The sequence below is a fragment of the Desmodus rotundus genome, chromosome 1 (assembly GCF_022682495.2).
Source record: "Desmodus rotundus isolate HL8 chromosome 1, HLdesRot8A.1, whole genome shotgun sequence".
NCBI lineage: Eukaryota > Metazoa > Chordata > Mammalia > Chiroptera > Phyllostomidae > Desmodus > Desmodus rotundus.
In genome coordinates this window covers 188,166,355-188,186,976 of record NC_071387.1, presented here as the reverse complement: position 1 = coordinate 188,186,976, position 20,622 = coordinate 188,166,355, and the positions used below count along the sequence as shown (strand labels likewise).

General features: G+C 40.0%; 1 protein-coding gene across 2 annotated transcripts in view; it reads right to left on the bottom strand.

Annotated features, from left to right (window-relative positions):
• The window catches only part of FBXL7 (F-box and leucine rich repeat protein 7), a 335,334-nt gene that overhangs the window by 218,795 nt on the left and 95,917 nt on the right, over window positions 1–20,622 (bottom strand). The gene's annotated exons all lie outside the window — the stretch shown is intronic.

The window sequence follows — 20,622 nt, the reverse complement described above, 5'->3', positions numbered from 1 at the left end:
TCTTGGCTACATTTGCTGGCTCTTAAAAATCAGAATTCATACAAACTTCTAGCTAGATTTAGCTGGTTCCTCTCTCCTAAAATGCTGCAAGGGGAAAAAGATGGGGTTGACTAGATCAATAATAACAATATATTGAAAGAAGGCCTGAGGGTGGCAACCCTTGTTGCTAGAGAGTTCATTTAGATGTAATAAAATGTGAACTGCCTTTGTATGGTTCATAAAAATTTGTTAGATGAAAAATTTGCCTGCTCACTGCACCATTCATTGCAGACCCTCTAAAATAAAGAACTGTTAAACACATAAAAGCGTTCATGTATTAAGTAGGCAAAAGCAAATGAAACCTGTTAAAGAAATTATAATAGAGATGAGTAAAATGGTACCCTGTTTACAAGAAGAAAGGCAGAAGGTGCTCAGAGTTTTGCACTTCATTTATGAAAGAGAGAAGCAAGTTTTTTGTCTTCAATAAAGTCACAAAATCAATTAAACAGGTAGGCAAGCTGTCGTTGTGGGGTACAGGGATTTGGGGAGGACTGGACGTGTCAGGAGATCACCAGATGAAGGCTCTGACCTGCGTGCCGTCTCTCCTAGTCCATCCCTCCCACCTTGCCGTGTGGAAGCCTGCCTCGGTCTGTCTCATTCGAAGGGTCCAAGGCTAATCTGGTTTGCACCATGGCATCCGTTGAGTCGAGAGCAAACCAAATTATTTCATTTAGAATGACCCGAAAGGCTCAGCTCACACCACTTGAGGGTTCGGATTTAGATGAGGAAGAGTAGGTTTCACAAGCCATGGGCATGCCCGTGATCCGAATGCCTGTGTATCAGAAATGGAGTGGTAAGCAGGGCACTCTCCCTCCAGTTTTGAGTCGAACAGGTGCACAAACCCTGAGATCTGTGATCCTCAGAGACTTGTTAGCACTGAAACTGGCTGGGGTCCGGTGGGGGTGGGGGGAGCATTACACATCCTGATCACTTCCAAAATGGATTTGAGTGATTTTCTTTTTTCTTTTCACAACAAACAGAAAGCACTGTCGAAACACATAAAAGCCATCCTCGTGTGAATTTTTCCATACAGCGGAACATAAAAGCAGCCCAGAAACGTGGAAAGAGCTCACGGGGTGAAGGTTGGGTAGAACATCTCCAAGATCTCATCTAAACTATCAATACCAATTATTTTAACTGCGAAGCTATTGAAATCACGTATCAGAAAGTGATGTTCCTTCAAAGTCTCATTTAGTCCCCAAATATGCCAACAAAGATCACATTTTAGTTGGGGTTCTCAGACAGATACAATTAACAGGAGATAATACATACAAGCAGATTTATTATAAGGAACTAGATCGTGCAGTTAGAGAGGCTGAGGAGACCTGAGATCTGCAGTTGGAAAGCTGGAGACCCAGGAGGGCAGCTGGGATGGTTCCAGTGTGTGTCTGCAGCCTGAGAACCAGGAGAGCTGAGGGTGTAAGTTACAGTCCAAGTCCAAGTCCTTGTCCAAAGGCATGAGAAGATGGATGCCCGAGCTTGAAGACAATCAGGCAGAGAGAGAATCCCTTCTTACTCAGCCTTTCATTCCACTCAGGCCTTTAATGGGTTGGACGGTGCCCACCCACATTGAGGAGGGCAATCTGTTTCACTGAGTCCACCAGTTCCAAAGTTCACCTCATCCACACACACTCTCACATACCCAGAATAATGTTTAGCCAAATGTCTGGGCATTCTGTGTGGCCCAGTCAACTTGACACATAAAATTAACTGTCACAACTAAAATGGCAGTTATGACGGACTGGTAGAGATGACACTTACTGCCCCTTCCTCCTATTTCCCTGTGAAGGAATTTCCATGCAACCGGAACTTCCTGCCCTCCCTGACATCTCCCACTCCCTCTGAGGGGAGAGGTGAATTAACTGACAGTAGAGTTTGGAAGGAACAGGTTGCCTTAAATGGCTTAAACGCTGGCGGGGTGCATTGTCAAACTCGGACTGTGAGGCCTCAGCAAGCACCAGATGCGGGAGCCTCGGCAATCTCACTGGACTGTTCCAGGTATAACGTGTGAGATGCTGCAGTTCATCCTTAAACTACGCAGTCTCCACTTGGCCTGGTGATGCAGGTAAGATGGAGGATACAGAAGAGAGCAGACTAGCCTCTTAAGACTCTATTGGGGGAAAATTGCATGCTCCAAAAGATATGTTGAAATCTTAACCCCCCATAGCTTGGAATGTGACCCTATTTGGAGTACGGTTATTGAAACTGTAATTAGTTAAGATGAGGTCATAGTGGAGTAGAGTGGATCCCTAATCCAATGTGACTGGTGTCCTTACAGAAGAGGAGAAGAGATAGGGAGGCACAGCCATGTAGGGAGGATGCGATGTGACAACAGAGGCAAAGACTGAGATTCTGCAGCTGCAGGCCGAGGAACCCCAAGGACTGCAAGGAAGCATTCTTTCCTGTAGGTTTCAGAGCGAGTGTGGTCTTGCCAATACCGTGACCTTGCCTTCTGACCCAGAACTATGAGACAATAAATTTCTACTGTTTTAAGCCACCAGGTTTGTGGTATTTTGTTATGGCAACCCTAGGAAATTAATATAGAGTAATATAATATCATTCCTTACAACTCTAGACAAACACTGAGACATACAGAAAGGTTCCTTATGGTGCTGTAAAATGCAATCCAAAGCAACATCGGCCTTTTGCTAAACATCCTAGGGTAAGTGCACAAGCCTCAGTCTGGGGCAAGGTGCCTGCATGGCCCTCAGTTGGGAGGTGCAGAAGGCTAGGCAGAGCCAGGCAGAGGCAGCAAGAACATCAGACTGGATCCACCCAGAACTCCGTGTGCCCTCCACTGGCAGGGGCTGGACGCTACTGTCTGCTGACCTGGTCTATCTGTTCATTATTAAAACTAATGACAACTGTTCACAAAGCATTTTCCAGGTGTCAGGCAGTGGTTCCGCAGTCTTTACACAGATTTTATTCCGAGGCTTGAAATAACTCGAGAGGTAAATATCTGCATCTCCATTTTTAGGAAAGAGAGACTGAGCCTTGTATAGGACCAACAAATCGTGAGGCCTGATTCTGACGACAGGCTGTCCTGAGTCCAAAGCCCAGCTCAGTCCTGAAGAGATTTCTGGACATGAAGAAGCAGGTGAATTCCTCAATTTGAACATTGAAGGATAAAATATTAGAGTGTTATGGATAATACAATACAAGCCCCCCCCAATATTATTCATGAACATATTTCTCTAGACATGAGGGATCTCCAATGATCAAAATACGAAATAACTGTCCTTACTGAGAGATTGCACTGAAGCATCATTTTCTGAATGGGCCAGGAAAAACAAGACTAGGCAGAGAAGCCAAACATTGGTTTCTATAGCTCTCATTGTACTTTAAGGTCCAGAGCAGTAAGAAGGAGAGTGCCATAGGACTGGTCTTATTCTTAATCTGTTATCCAGTATCAAAGATTTTGGAATATTACCTTCTACAAACACTGTAGAAACACAGCTTTTGGAAACTACAAACAGGTTCGTAAGCAGACTGCCTTGCAAGGACCGGGCATACAAACTATCGCTCAACTGGGCTCAGATTTCGCAATAGGTCTTCGTCGCCCTTGGGATACAGTCTGAAGTCAGCCTAACATATGAGACATATTTGTCAGTCCCCTCTGTCCCCCGCACTCCAGCACTCCACCCACCACCCATAGGCACCACTTCCTCCGTGTACTCAAGCCTGGAATCACACACTCTCCAACAGTGTTTTCTCAAACTTTAATGTGCCTGGGAAGCCCCCAGAAAACTTGTTAAAATGCAGGTCAGAAAGGTCGGGGGTGAAGCCTGAAATTCTGCTTCTCTACCAAGTTCACAAGGATTCCTGCTGCTGGTCCTGGATCGTAGGCTGGGCAATTCAGTAGCCCAGGGCTGGATGACCAACCAATGTTCGCAGGCTCCCTGGAGCTTTCACACTCTGACCATTTCCCCAGATGCAGGCATGTCTCCTTCTTCCAGTTCCCACTATGTAACTCTCATCAAGCAAAGCCTCGATCAAACATCAGCTCCTCTGTGAAGCTTCCATAAGATCCGCTTTCCCCAGGCACTGCTGCTCCTTCCTCCCTCTGAGTCTGTTGTGGTTTCTTAAGTAATACATGAAAGAGAATTAAAGATCTCCTTCATGTCTTTGTCTTTGCCATAGATTGTGCTTCTGGAGGGCAAGGATGATGGTGCTACTCTGCAACTTCTTATCCTCGCCACTCCACACAGTGCCTGACACAAAGGAGGAGGTAAATTGGGTTAGCTGGATAAATGAAACAGACTAAACAGGCTATGATTTCAAGAGTTTACACTTTTCCCATCCTTCAAAATCAGATCACTGTTTAATCTCCAATTCTTTTAGTCCTTTGTGCTGTGTTTGATTCAGTCTTGTTGACTTGTGCTCATTTTTTATAGATTCTTTTAAAAAATATGTCATTACTTTTGGTTGGCTGTAATTTTAAATCATAGAGCCTTACTGTGAGAAATGGCATCCAGAAAAAAAAATGTGCCTTAATTTAAGTCACTTAACAGTTGCATCATGCTAACCAAACTGGGTTTGCTCTCTGGCCCAGTGCACTCACTTCTAAAATGGTTACAATGCCGGCACCTACCCCATCGGTTCTAGGGTTAAATGAATTAATATATATAAGCAACACACTTAGAACTACGCACTATAGAATGATTAGCTTTTGATACCCTTTATGCTTTTCAGTATTTATAAAGACATGCTCCTTGCTCCTGAAAGTATTGAAAGCCAAGTTTGCACTGTTCTGCTTTCCCTCTTCCACCTGCTAAACGATATGATCTTCTGTCGCTGCCTGAGGCTTTCTTTGACGTGTTTCCACTTCGCTTTCCTACCTAACTTCAAACAACATGCTTTTGTGTAGTTTTCTGCTTTTGCATTCTTACCTGTCTCAGCCCATTTGTGATGTTTCTCCTATTGATACTATTCTTAAAGATTTGGCATTACTTTTCCCTTGATTCCACACCTGTCTTTATCCCCTTTATTGGGGGTTTAGAAATCTGAGCTCATAAGAGATCCATTCACACTGGCTCCAATTTCTGCTCATTGGAAATGGTCTCAATTAAATGATCAGAATTTAATTCTTTTGTTTTTTATTTTATAACCTTCCCTGTCGTTATGTTTTCTAACTCCCGAGAGACATAAACTATCAGCAGAGAATGTCTGAATTTATCAGATGCTCTCTATTGGCAGAATGAAAATTAACATATCTGAGGAGCTGGGTGGCCCATCACTCATCTTTGCTCACAGCTGCAACCTAAGGCTGTGCCATTCATACATCCAATGCTTGCACATAGTTATTATGTTGGCTTTTTTCTCCTTTTATTTAATAAACATGAGTTATTTCTAATTTCAAATAGATAGATTTCCAATGAAGTATGTAAAATATCACCTTTACATTGCATCCTTCCCAATTCTTTCTCTTGGTCTGTTAACTTTTGAAAAAATAAAAGTGTATTTCATCCTACCAAGTTTAAACACATCAAAACTGAAAACTACAAGGGATACACAGCCATATTACCTACGTAAGAAAAACTGCAGACCTCCAATGTGTAGCCCTATCTTCAAAGAGAAGGTTTTACGCTAACTTCAAAGACTAAAAATTGAATATGCTTTGAGTTAAAAGAAAACTTTTACACCTTACACATTAATTTGTAAATGATTCCCTGTTTTAATCTATTTTTTCTAATACTTGCCAACCACAAATCTGGCCCTGTCCCTTGTGAGCAAGAAGTCTCTTCCTGCAGGGTCAACACACCCGGAGAACACAATTCCACCACGCAAAGACTAAAGACATGACAAATACTGGCAAGAGTCTTATGAAGTAGCAGTTGCATCAGGAAATTTAACATGTTATTAAAAAACCAAACAAAATATAACCATAGACATTGAAGTTAAGAACAATCTAAGAATAGCCAGGGCGGGGGGCGGGGGGGGGACAGTGGGAAGAGGGGATTACAGGAACTACTATAAAGGACACATGGACAAAACCAAGGGGGAGGGTGGAGGTGGGGGAGGGAGGTGGGTTCAGCTGGGGTGGGGTGGAGGGATGGGGAGAAAAGGCATACAACTGTAATTGAATAACAATAAAAATTTAAAAAAAATTGCTATATTCAGGACCCCAACAATCACATATTAATTGAGCAAATTAGAATGAGCCTGACTTCCGGTTCAGTCTAAGAAACCCGGAATGTGTAGATGTAGGCGTTCCTTTCCCATAAGCAGAGTCCAGGGCACCCAAGGGAGACACAAAGGAGGGGATATAATATGTGCTAAGGTAGCAGACTGTTTTCTAGGAGGTTTGCTTCTCAGTCTATGAGATGGGAAAAAACAACATTTTTTCAAATTCCTAATTCATAGGAATACTTTGTAAAATGCAACAAAAAAGTAAAAACTAAAAAAACAAAAACACACAAATAGAAGTCCACGTTCACCACTCTGGGGGTCGCAGCATGGTAAGTTGTTACAGAGGGGCGCTGATGGCGCATGACTCTGCCCTCACCTTGATACAGACAAAGAGTTCACAGACAATCACAGACCACACTTCGACGAGCAGTCCTCTATCATAAACTACTAGAAAAAAATCTAACTGAAAATGAGAACCACATCCATCCCAAGTACTGTTATTTCTTACCTGGCCTACAACAGACTTCCTTCAAATGGGCTTCCCTCAACGCCTACTCCCAGGGCCACACAGCAACCACAGCAGGTCTGTCCCTGCTCGAAGTCCTCAAGAGCTCCTACTTGCTCTTAGAATAAATCCATACACACACGAGGCCTAGAAGCTCCTACAAGAACTGGCCTGCCTCCTACCCCAGAGTCATCAGTTCTCACCTTTGTTACTGTGTTGCGAATACACACAGGACATTGCTCAGAAAAGCCCTGAGCTCCCTCCAGGTCCAGGGCCTTCCCACAAGGTCATCTCTCTTCATGGAATTCTGCACCAACCCTCATCCACCCTATAGGTTCAAAACAGCTGCAAATATACCACCATTCATCCCACAGAGTGCTGGAGTCAGTGTCCTCACGCTCAAATCTGGGAGGCTCTGTGACTGTTGTGACTAATAGAATATGGCAGATGTGATGGTGTGCCAATATCTGAACCCCAGCATCAACAAGGAAGCTTCCACTTCCTGTCTCTTAAAACATTCTTTCTGGAAACTTCAGCAACCTCAGCAACCACATAAGGAGTTAGTTACCCTGAAACCATCCTGCTACAGGGGTCACATGCAGGCCTTCCAATAGACAGCCCAGCCATCCAAGGCAAGGACCAGGCACACATTGTTGACCTTCTACCAGGGATGTCCAACCTTTCGGTGTCTCTGGGCCATGCTGGAAAAGAGAAGCTGTCTTGAGCCACACATTCAATACAGTGCGACACATCTTCACAAAATAATGTCATAATGTTTTAAGTAAATTTATGATTTTGTGTTGGGCCGCATTCACAGCCATCCTGGGCTGCATGCAGCCCCTGGGCCTCAGGTTGGACACCTCTAGACCATCTTATCCACCAGCCGAATACCACCAGTGTCCTCAGTCTATTCTACATGGAGCCACAGAAATACAGTCAAGCCCATATTTCTGATTGAAAATAAATTGTGAGATACGATACAACGGTTGTTAAGTCACTACATGTCAAAGGCAGAATAATGGCTTCCCCAAAGATGCCCACATCCCAATCCCCAGAACCGTGACCATGTTAGTTTGCATGGTAATAGGGACTCTGCGGATGTGATCACATTTGAGATTTTGAGATGGTGAGATTCTCCTGGATTATCCCAGTGGGCTGAAAGTAATTGCAAAGGTCTTTGTAAGAGGGAAGCAGAAGGAGCAGAGTCAGAGGGAGAGAGATTTTGAGATGTTACGATGGTGGCTTTGAAGATGAAGAATCAGACCATGAACCAAGCTGGGAAATGCAAATAAAGGATCTTCCCCTAGAGACTCCGGAAGAAACACAACCCTGCCAAGACCTTGATTTCAGCTTTTTGAGACTCACATAGGTCTTCTGACCATCAGAACTGTAAGAAAATAGATTTGTGTTGTATTAAGCCACTAAGTTAGCGGTAATTTGTTACCATATCAACAGGACATGAAGGCATTCAATTTTAGGGTAATTTGTTATACAGTAATAGACAACTAGAACACAACTCTCCCACCCCATCATACTTCCCCAAACACAGACATTCGCTTAAGTAATCACATGGCTAATTCCTGTTCAGCATTTAGATCTCAGCTTAAATGTTTACTTCTAGGTATGTATTGAAGGATATATTCTTACTGTGTAATTTATTTTTGAGATCACAGGATATCTGTGTCCCTACAAAATGAAAAGTTCCAGAAAGTCAGGTCTGTGTCTACTTGGCTCACCAAGGAGTCCCCATTCCCCAGGCACAATACTTACAGTAAATATTTGGTGACTTGGGAAATGACTGAGTAAATGAGTACAGAGTACATCAGAATACATGCAATATACTGGAACCTTAGTCTGTAAATGAATATAAAGGAGAAAAATTGTGTTGGAAAAGGAAAAGTCTTTTAAATGGATTATTTTTAAAAATCATGAAAGCCAGTGACCACTGCATAGATGGTACTGAGTGCGTATCTGAGTACGGGGGTGGATCTTTATTCAAAAATCTTAACCGAAAAAACTCTAATAATTGAATTTTGGGTCATACTACATTCAATAAAATTCCAAAAACAATTAGTCAAAGAGACATTTTCAGCCCTTAAAAAAAGAACCAACTTGAATTTTCTATAAATTGTTTTGTAACAACAAGGAAAGTTGGACAATACTGGGAAAAAATCTATAATTATGTCACTGAGTGATAACCATTAATAACATCTTGAAATATGTCCCCTCAAACATTTTCTTTTTCAGATATAATCCTATGCACAATTGGGATCTCCTAGGAAATGCTGCTTAATAATCTGCATTTCTCATAAGTATTTTCTCACATTATTAAAAATTGCCAATACACTGTATGTTTTTAATAGCTAAACAGGGCTTTGACATCCAAATATCTCAATATTTTACCAACATTTTTATAATATAAAAACTAAGAAGCATAACTCTACAAATAAATTTGTATTTTTAAGGTAATTTCCTACTGCAAAATTTCTAGGTCAAAGTATGTTCACATTTATCAAGACTTCCAATTCACAGATGTCAGCATTTCCTGGTTGTACAGAATAAAAGCAGTGTGAGAAATAAAATATACTATTTGAAGATTAACAACATACCCTAACACATCAAAAGCTCTAAGAAATCGAGCAATAAAAAAGAAACTTGAGTTGAACTTTGCCAAATGGAAAGACATACATTTCTGACAATAGAAAGATCTGTCCTGCCCCCCAGAGCTTACACTACTCAGGCATATGCTGGCGACTTCTTTAGCTTTCTGGCAACTTTTGTTTTTATGCTTTGAAAGGTTCTTCTACCTCAAGAATATATATAAAAATCCATCATATTTAATTAGAACACTTAAGTCTTTCATCCAACAAGAATTTTTTCTTGGCATCAGACACACATTAGGGCCCTCATGTTCCTTTTTAAAATGAGAAGCTGATTTTCCCGTCAGCATTAGGATGTATCTACCAAGCTTATCCCCCTTATCCATGTATAAGGCCATCTTTCTCATACGCTGAATTCTCATTTGTAACTAAGTCTACCTCGAGCCCTCTGATTCATTACACTGAACTCTACACTACCATATTTCTTAAATATTTCTAAATGTATACTATATTTTTATGACATCAAGAAAATGTTACTCTCATTACTCATTTCCAAAAATTTTCTGGATATCTTCCTATGTAGATGGATTCACCCAACAAATGGGTTCAATGTACTTAAGTAATTCAACACACATAATGTCATACATAGGTAATTAAATTGAATTCCATGTCCACATACAGTAGATTTATTCTTCCAGGTAAAGAAAGCAGAATTTGGTCCAGTTTTCAAATTAAAAATCTTAGTGGTTTTCCATGGGAATTATGTTGAATTCATTTAAGAGAGACTTTTCCATACAAAGTCTTCCTGTCCCAGAACAAGGTAGGATATGGAACTTACATAAAGTGGCTGTGATTGAGCTGATGAAACTAAACCAACTAAAATGCAAGGGCTCCATGATATAGACATAGATATAGACACAGATACAGATATATCTGTATAGGTATAGATAGATAGATAGATAGATAGATAGATAGATAGATAGATATCTTTTAAATTTAATCCTCAAGGACACGTGAAATTAATATTATTATTCCTAGTTTACAGAGAAGGAAACTAAAGCTAAATAACTTGTGTCACACATAAATAGAAAGTAAAAAAAAAAAATCACAAAATTTTCTTTCGCAGCTTTTTTCCCTCTTATTTAAACTAAGAGTTCACCCTCTTACTTTGTCTTCCAAATGTATCCCTTAACCAGAATTTAGCTCTTTGTAAATCTCTGAGATTGGATGAATTCCTTTTCCAATCTCTGTTGACCACCCTTAATCCAGCTAAACAAACCATATGAACTTTATCCAGCTAAGCAAAACATACAACTTTATAGTTTCCCAGTTTTCAGGAAATAGCATGTAACTAGCAAGAGATAATGTAAGGTCAAGGTTGGTTTCCAGGTTAATCCCTTTCTTAAAAAGACATTATTTTCTCCTTTAGGAATGCTTTTTCTAACATTTTTTTGTAACAACCAGTGAACCCCAAAAAACCTAAACACATTTATTAGCTGGACAGCCATATTTTGTGCCAATTTAATGAAACTTCTCCAATTTTACTAGTTAAAGAACCACAGGTTCTAATTTGGTACTTTAAGATATCAGTAAATGAAGAATTAAAACAATTCAATATATTGAGGTTAAGAGATTAAAAAGGGATTTAATAAAATTACATATTTGTGAGGGGAAATATTTGTGAGGTGAGGGGAAAAGAATACTTTTACTTTGCCCTTAAAATTAAGGCCTGGAGGCTGAAAAGGCCTAGAATTCTAAATTTCTAAGTTCATTTCCTTCGGTGATCTCAAAAATTCTCTGAGAAAATGGTTATTTGTAGAGTAAGTATTCATAGACAACTTCTTTTGGTATAAAATTATGAAAACAAATGAAAACATGGAAACTAGGAATATCCTCTCTTCCATCTTCCTTCCAATGTATCTATTCTACTTTAAAAAGTTGTTTGTTCCCTAACACAGAAGGCGACCAAAAGTACATTTATGGGACTATTCCCATAATGTGACTTCAGTTTCCCTAAGTAATAGCATTCCTCTTTATTTTTCTGAAAAGGAATGATATTTCTAATATATTACCTTGGTTTTGCAAAGCTTTTAAGAATCACAGACTTTATGACTACCGTTGGAAAGCTCAAGAGGGCTACTCCTTCTCAAAATCTTGAATAAGAACCTATTCATTTATTCAATAAACAGTTACCAAATGTTTATTATATATTAAATATGGTGAAGGCCACTGGATATACAAACCTGGATAAAACACAGTCCTTTCCTCAAAGAAGTTCAAGCAGTTGCAGAAATAGCACAATGGAAGTCTCAGCAGAAATCACACAAAACTCTTACACAATGTATATCTTGATGGAGCTGTAGCCTATCACTTGTCTCTGCTACAGACGATGCATGTCTGGGAGCATTTGGAGACCTGATGGGGAAGGCCCTACATAAATTATATCTTTTGTTGCTGAAAAGTAGAAGCTCTTATTAGCAAATGAAACCTCATACTGTAGGAATATAATTAAAGTGCAGGAATTTATAATATATAATACTATAAATTGATAAAATCAATGTGTACTGGTTCCTTACAAAATGCATTTTTCTCCATCTCTAACATCACTAAAAGTGAGCCCACAGCAGGAACCTTTTGCTTGATTCCAAGATTTATGTCTTGAACACATTTCTCCACTAAAAGGTCCCAGACTCTTTGGGCATGACGGATTTTGTGCCTTGGGCAGGAAAAAAAAATAGAGTGGATCTGGAACATTCTTTTGTGGTCAGAAAGTAAGGATTGTTTTACAGCATGACTGTCTGTGCTGGGAGGACAAAGGAGATTCTTAAAGATTTTCCACAGGAGAAGTTGTGAAAAGTAAAGTATCAAAAAAAAGAATAATTATTATTAATAATTGAAACAATGTGTTTATAATTAGACTCAAAAGAGAAAAGTTAATATAAATACTAAGTAATATAAGTTATATTAAAATACTGTTATATACAATCAAATATAAGCATAACAGAATGCTTAAATCTGCCTTTACTATAATTGTAGGGGAGTGTTAATTGACAAATCCCAAAGAGCTTGCTTTTGTCGTATCTTTTTAAGTTGGGTGATGACAAAAAAGGGCAAATGAAGTCTTGAAATCCAGCCCTTCACTGATTTCCACAGGAAATCCACTCCCCGCCAAGCATTTTGTGAGTTCAGAAAAGATTGACTAAAGATTTTCGGGGACACAGGAAGGTGTCACCTTAGGAGCCCTACCCCCCAAGATGTTGAAACATCTCTCCAGCTCTACCACCCCCCATCTTCCCATCCATCTACCCCTTCAGTCTCCTGGGTGCCCCCTGCGTCTCCTTCCTTTACAGCCCAAAATCTCTCTGCTGTGGAGAGAAATCTGTTTTTCTAAAGCCCACATCTGAAAACTCAAAACACATGCACACACTTGTCAGACAAGTGCCCTTCGGTGTACAGGCGGCCCACCCCACCCTGGAAGGCAGTCCCCATTATAGACAGTAGAAATGCTCCTAATTACATTTATAAGTAACCGTGTTACTATCTGCTTCCCACAGACTGTTCTTACAACAATCCTTTACTCATCTCTTAATGATTACAAATAATGCCTGAATTACTTGTACACTATTCCCTACATAATGTGGATTTGCTACGCTTAGTAAGTATATAGGATGTAGAGGAACATGCTTTACAGCTTTAAAGTGTTTTTCTCTCATTACTTGTTTATTAGCCCTACAGCCTTGGGAAGTGAGGACTTCCTGAGGAAGGTAGTTTATCCTCAGCAAGTTATTTCCTAGTCAAAGAGGAAGTAAACAGACATGTTAACCTGATTTTTAAGGTCAGACTGTGTCCGTGACTGTAAAGGTCAAATGTTTCCAGTATCAAGACATTTACTCTAAAACACAGCTACACAACCCCCTCCACATGCCCTCTTTGCCTGGGATGAATTCAGAAGCCTTCCCATTAGTGTAAATCCTTCCGAAGGGCCCTGAGAAAGGTGGCGGGGTGCAGAGTGTCAGTCATAGAGTGATGGCTTGTTTGTCACTGACATCTCCAACTATGTGCGATCCACTGAAAACCTAGTACAAAGACTGTGCAGCCACTTCATACTAAATGGTTTTGTGTAAACTGGATGTTCAAAGAACTTGTAAACCTATTCAATGTTTCCGGGAGGCGAGAGGGGCTCTGTTTAGAAGCCTCCACTTTCCCCCACGTGAACCCAGATGACTTTTTCCAAACTCCTCACATCCTTACACACCACACTATATCCTCTACACCCTTCCACCTTCCACTCACACAGAAAACTGCCAAGTCCAAGGCTGCCAGAAGGCCTATCCCAACTCCTCCACCCCAGGTTTATCCTTCTTCCTCTCCAATAACAGCACTTCTTTTGATCACTTGTTGGGACACAGTTTCATATCACCCCAAATTACTATTTAACTGTTTCATAAGTAGTTATGTCCCCCCAGCAACTGCTATAGTTCTGGAAGCAGGAGATTCTGCCCTAAAATGAAATCCCGTAGGGAACTGAATAGCAAACAGCAATATCGTGAAGGATGCTTGTTTAAGACAAGAGGCAAGGATGGGGACTCAGAACATACAGGGTGGATATTGTACCTAAATCAGTTCAAGTAGACCCAAAGTCAGTTTTGAAAATTCTTCCACACATGTGGAAGTAGGAATCATTCTCTGGGCTGCCAGTCTGTGAGTGACAGACATTGTGTACCCTGTAAGTGCCAAACATGTATTTGAACCTAGATTACATCCCTTATTCAATTCCCATTGAATTCAATTACTAAAGGTACCGATAAGATATCTTAGGAATAATCCAAGCCTTCATTACAAATAGACTTAGCAGTACTTACATGGATCAGAATGCCTAACACTAGAATATATTGATTATTTATTGAGTGCTTTCAACAAATGGCAAAATGTAGGTGAAAGAAATAAACATAGAATAATTTGGCCATGAGATTAGTATATTAAAGCTCTAACTTTTTTCTCTCTCCCAGCTCTACACAAAGACGCTGAGAGATTCTGGGTATCTCAAGTAGTACTTTAAGATGCCCTTAATCGAATTTCCTTCTGAGCCTATTAAATGACATTTTTGCCATTCTGGATGATTCATTTTGGAAGACAATTCCCTCAAGAAATTAAACTTAGTTCTTGAGTCTGAGAAGGTATTCAGCATTTAATTGTATATCTGTGGGCTTATATAACAATTTTGTGGATACTGAGCTGATAAGCTTTCCACGGCTTAAACTAATCATCAGATGCAACTTGGACTTCTTTATTAAAATGGGCAGACTGAATCTGTAACATGCTCAAATCACCAGATGTAATCAGTGCAATTTTTCAAAAGTCACCTAACTTGCAATTAGGCAGTAGCTTGAACAATAAGAGAAGCATGGTGACCAAGCAGTGAGTTGCTAACTTAATTACCAAAACACAATAAGCTTCAGCTAAAGCCTCTCAAAAGCTTTTCTCAAGGATCCTGAAATGTTCAGAGATAGTTTAAAGTTCACATGTTAATTTTTAAAGGCGAAAAAAATCTTTATAATAATCAGTCATCACCTCATGTGAAGAGTAAAAGCTCCGAAAGGTAATATTTCATATTTTAGAATCTCTCCCTTCCCTGAAGGCCTCCCACACAAACTTCCAATTAAAATAGGTGTCATTTTATAACTATTTTTAAAGATACTTCTTTAATGTCATTTTCTTTTTCCAGTTCTTTACTTTTGTTTCCTTTTCCTATGTTATCTGTTTTCCCTCTATCCTCTTTTGCGCCATACATAGAGTATTTGATTGTAACAGACTGCTTCCAGGTACACACCAGTCTTCCAAGGCTCATGCTCTGAGATTGCTATCTTCTACTTGTGTACATTTCAAATTAAAGAATAATTCCATGGCTCGGTTTTAAAGAGAAACAAGCAATCCAACCATTCAGTGCTCTTATATTACATACACTACAGACCCTACATTATGATTAATTTACATATCAATTTCAAACCCCAAGTCTGTCTGGTGTCATATGTTAAGGGCACCATTATGGAACCTCCAAAACTAACCCCCAATATAAAATCAGCTTGGAATATTGACTTCTGCTTTTTATTACTATGGATTTAAAGTCAATTTATGGACTATACATAGGTCATGGAAGCGTTTCCTTGTGTATACTGCTGGCAATCTAGACACAATTATGAGCTGGCATTTGAAAAGGAACTTCTCTAAGTACTTTCAAGATATACTTTTATATAAACTTATGAAAACAATTAGTATAAAATTCTCAGTGGATTTGCATGATATTTATAAGGCAAGCATTAAAAATTAATCTCAGTCAGAAATCACAGCTCATAGCCTATCTTTGCTACTTGCTAAGTTTATACAGCTTTGGGCCGCCCCGATTCTTTCTGAGTCTCCTCCCTGTTTCCGTCTGCCAAATGGCAGCTTTTATATCTACATCTCAAAAGAAGTGTGAGGATGAATGGAACAAAGTCAAATGCAATAACACTCTTGTAAGAGCATGAAATAATGTATTCCGAAAAATGTTGCATTCATTGGATAAAGAGGCTTTTTGGAAAATGGAATCTACCTTGAGTCAAAAGCATCATCCTTTTCTTCCTGAGTGACTCATGTGAATTTTGTTTGAAGAGTACTCTTAGGAAGTAGAAAGAAGATGATACAAGGAAGACAAAGAGAATAAAAACAAAGCCAGATGGCTAAGCATTTTCCAAATAACTCTATTTAAAATTGCTCTAATTTGGGCACTGAAAACATGAGAACCCATGACTATATAAATAAACTGGTGATTTTAGCTTCCATGAGAAGAATATTACCACATATTTTTCACAAATCAACTCATTTCACATGGGTCAAATGAAACATTTGAAAATGAACTCCTTTCATGGAGTTAATTAAATGGGCAATTTCACAAAGTACTATTAAGTGAATCTATGGAAAGGTATTTTAAAATCATGAGCTGTCTTAAAAGTAGTTTTTCCTTCTCTAGGTAAGAAGCTAATCTACTCAAGTAGGTTAAGATCCTTTTACCATTGAAGAAGTAGTCCCCATTGGAACTACTCACACAGCAAAATGCCAAGTCCCTGGGCTCAACAATCTTTCCTAAATGCTTCAGAACAGCCTGCCCCAGCTCTGTAAGCAGCTCAAAATGGGCAGCTAGAAACCAGGTGGACAAAGGAGAATTAAGTAGTTTCATGCTCAGAAGGCAACTGCTTTTTTAAAGGCTATGCTTTTTCCTAACTTGACCGTCTCTCACCAGAACACTATAGTGTCAAATTCCTGCTTGACAATTTTTTAGACATATAATCTTGAGCAAATGTTTTTGTTTCTCTGTGCCACAGGTATTTCTTTGTAAAACGATCATATTAGATCAGAAAATAGTCTTTTTGTAGCTCTAAAAACCCTGATTCTATGGTTGTCTTGTTTGATAACCAACGTTTATAAATAGCCATCACATCTATAAACTACGTTGTCACTGAATTCAATATCTGAACTTAAATATGTCTAAAGAGCAACTGGATGAAGCTGACTTTTCATCAGCCAGTAACAGTTGGTCTTTGAACTAACTGCTTCCTTCACCTTCCTCCAGCTGGAGAGAAGACTGAGTTGCTGGGATGCTGCCCTTAAAGCCATATCCACACACCCTCTCTTCCGTGAGAGAAGTCCACGCTCAGCTCGCTATCTCTCGAAAGAGTTGTCATGATTTAACCCAGCCCAGCTCCTCCTGCTCAAGGCTGGCTGCTGTGTGCTCAGTTCCAGCCATGGGCTGGATGTGACTTTCAGAGCTGAAGGTCAAAGCCCAGTACAAGAGAGAATACTGTGTGGATGAATATGACTGAAACAAGTGGAAGAAAAACAATACTAACACAACTGTAAAGAATTATGCTGTGGCTTACGATGTTGGAATGTAATTTTGCCTGGAAAAATGGACAGTTTCCAGCTTTCTATATTTGAACCCATACCCCTATAGTGTCAGGATACCAGGAACTTAAACAGTCACAAAAAATATAACAGGCATTAAAGAAAACCTATGCCACTTATTAGGGAGAAAGCACTGCAGGCCACCAATTCCTTAAAAGGGGTGTGGCTTTGGAGTCACAAAATTAAGATATGCAGAATTTATGCATGAGACTTTGGACCAGAACACTATTATCAGGTCAAAGATGCCATTCTCTCTTGTATTAGAACCAAATTGTGCCTTGGCTGGTGTGGCTCATGGATTGAGTGCCAGCCTGTGAACCAAAGGGACGCTGGTTTGATTCCCAGTCAGGGCACATGACAGAGTTGCGGGCCAGGTCCACAGTAGGGGGCACATGAAAGGCAACCACACATTGGTGTTTCTCTCCCTCTCTTTCCTCCTCCCTTCCCCCCTCTTTAAAAATAAATAAATAAAATCTTTAAAAAATAAAAATAAAAAAATAAAACCAAATTGTATCACCATCTGTACCCACCATGCCTAGAGAAACGGCTTTATGACCGTAAGTGGATTAGATGGAACATTGGATAGACAGCAGGAGCACAAGTCCTTATCAAAGAAACACACTTGCCAGAGCACAGGTGGCAAACACAAGGCCCGTGGGCCACATCCGGCCCTCCGCCTTGTTTCTACCTGGCGGCAGCTCCGAGCTCCTTGTCCCTAGTTAAGGAGTAGTTACATTTATAAAGTCCTAAAATTACATTCAGCCCTTTGAAGGCAACCGCAATGCTGATGTGGCCCCTGGTGAAAATGGCTTTGACACCCCTGTGCTAGCGTGATTGAATGGGATGCCTCAACCATTAGGGCTTGGTGCTAGAATACTTAAAATATGAGCTGAGATTAGATGCTACCAAGGAAAACCTAAAAAAAAAATGTTTAGAGAACGTGTGGGTCTACAATCTCTCATGTCTTCAGAGTTTCATTGGAGAATATATACTATGGTAAGTCAACTCTGACCAGGTACCATGCACAGGGCTATAAACACAAATCCCAAGACTCATTACTCTGGCTGCCAGGCTAGTTCTGGCCCCAAGGTCAGAGTATCTCAGAGAAGCTTTCAGATGGCAGCCCTACGCTTTGTACTCACCCTCTTAATAGTTCGTCTTGCTGTTGCTCGTGACCTCATCCCAAAGGGCAGCAGCATTTGCAAAAGATAGTTTGTGATGATTTGGGTACAAGTCTGAAAGTCCTGCAGAAGCAGCAGCTCCCCTAACACTCTTTTTCATGCATATAATTCAATGATTTTCAGTAAACTTCCTGAGTTAGCAACTATCACCACAATTCAATTTTAGAACATTGTCATCTTCCCAGTAAGATCCTTCATGTCTGTTTACAGTTAATCCCCATTCCTACCACTAGCCCCAGATTCAGCGAAGACTCTGTGAGTGCCACCCCCTTCCCTCAGTTCCCACATCCTCATTTTATGTGCCAGCATATATCACACAGAGCAGTTACCTACGCCTTTCCTGGTAAGAAACAAAGCGTGGGCCATTAGCTACCTTGTGGAGTCTGGAAGAAGTCCCACACCGCTGCACAATGCTTCCAACTCAGCTATTACAGGGATGGGCACAGTTTTCAAAGGGTGCGGGAAAACTGAATATTATCCTTCACAATAGATATATTCTTAGAAATCAATATCACTCAGACCTTAAAGCCGGGGATCCTGCCTGTGCATCCTAGCCTCCTGCAGACGACAGTGATGAATTCAGAGGTGGAAAATCATAAGGGGATCAAGGAACTGAAGAAAATAACCATAATTAAATAGCTCCCAGAAGTACACCACTCAGTCAATATTTTCTTAACATCAAAGGTTAAACATAGTTCTAGAAAACAGCGGGGAGAGAATCAGAGAAGCATTTTTAGGTTTGCTCCTCTGTAGCATCTGTAAGAAATCAAAGTACACCGTCTGTTTCTTTGCCAGCATTTTGCATAGACACATTTTTCAGTAGGAGGAAATGTGCCTGCCATCAAGGAGATTCACTCTGTGGAGGCTGGGGGATGTGGTACCCTAACAGCTCATCCACAAGGTGGACCAGGGCTCTGCCGTCTGCACACTGAGACAGTCAGCCTTCACTACTGTGCTTCCATCGTGAAAAACCAGGCTTCTCAGCCCAGGTATGCAGCAAACATCACCGAAACACATTTTAATGAAACCAATACCCACCCAAATTTATTATTAATAGTTTTAAATTTCCACTGATTAACAACAGTAAACAACAATTCATACAAATAGAAAAAAAACAATACTTTCTTTTACAGGTTTTCAGATATGCAAAAATATGAAGAGCATCTTTCGCAGGGATAGGGTTTTTTGACTTAACAATTGTAAAATATTTCATACTAACTGAGCCCAGTTGCTAAAAATCCTGTTTCATAGGAACACGACATTTTCCCGTTTTTCTCTCCTATCTCACCCACAACGCAACAGAGGATACGTTGTGACAGAAACGTACAGAACGTTGGCTGGGCCTGCACCAAAGAAATTGTTTGAAGGAAAAGCAAAGTAAAATAACAATGTTACATCTCTATAGTGTATTTTTTGAAACATAAAAAGCAAACTTTTTAAATGTAGTAAGTCCCACAGTCCCTTCCTCTAGCCCTTTCAACACAGCGCATACAATTTTGTATTTTCTCTTTTTGAAAAGGAGAATAAAACATTAAGAGAACTTAAATCAGGATAGGGAAACACAGAGGGAATGTTTAGTGCACTTTTAACTTTCTATTTTCACAGCCACTCAAATTAGACAAAGGACTATGACACAAGTGACTGTAAAATAATGATGGAAAAAAGTAATAATCTTACAAAACATAGCTTTCTGAGTGCAGAGGACCATAAAAACATTAAATTGATTTCCTCTCTGGCTTCAAAGAATGAAAACCTCAAAGGTAAATGTTTAGAATCAATTTACCTGATTTGCACATTGCCTTAACTGGATTTCGAGAATGATCTAATGCCCACATTTGAATTAACAGGCAGAAAATTAAACTTGGATTGCTACCTGGTGCTTCACTGCACAGGGGAGAGAGAACACCCCGATCTGCTTGCCTTACAATGTGAGTAAAACAACGCTAAGGCATTAAACACAAGAGGCTACAATCTAGTTATAAAAGCTATTTATGCATCAGTCTGGGGATAATTTACGCAGGGAAGGTAACCTGTGCTACTTGCAGTATACCCAGTCAAAGAATACCCAAAGAGAAGAAAAACACAGCAGAAGAACACCATCATTATTAATGCACGAACTGCAATGCAGATCAAGAGGAGTCACACGGCTGAGATGACCAACTTCAGGCCATGAACGTGCTTCCCCGTATCCCAAACAACAGAATTCAGCCTCTGAAACAAAGACTGAAAA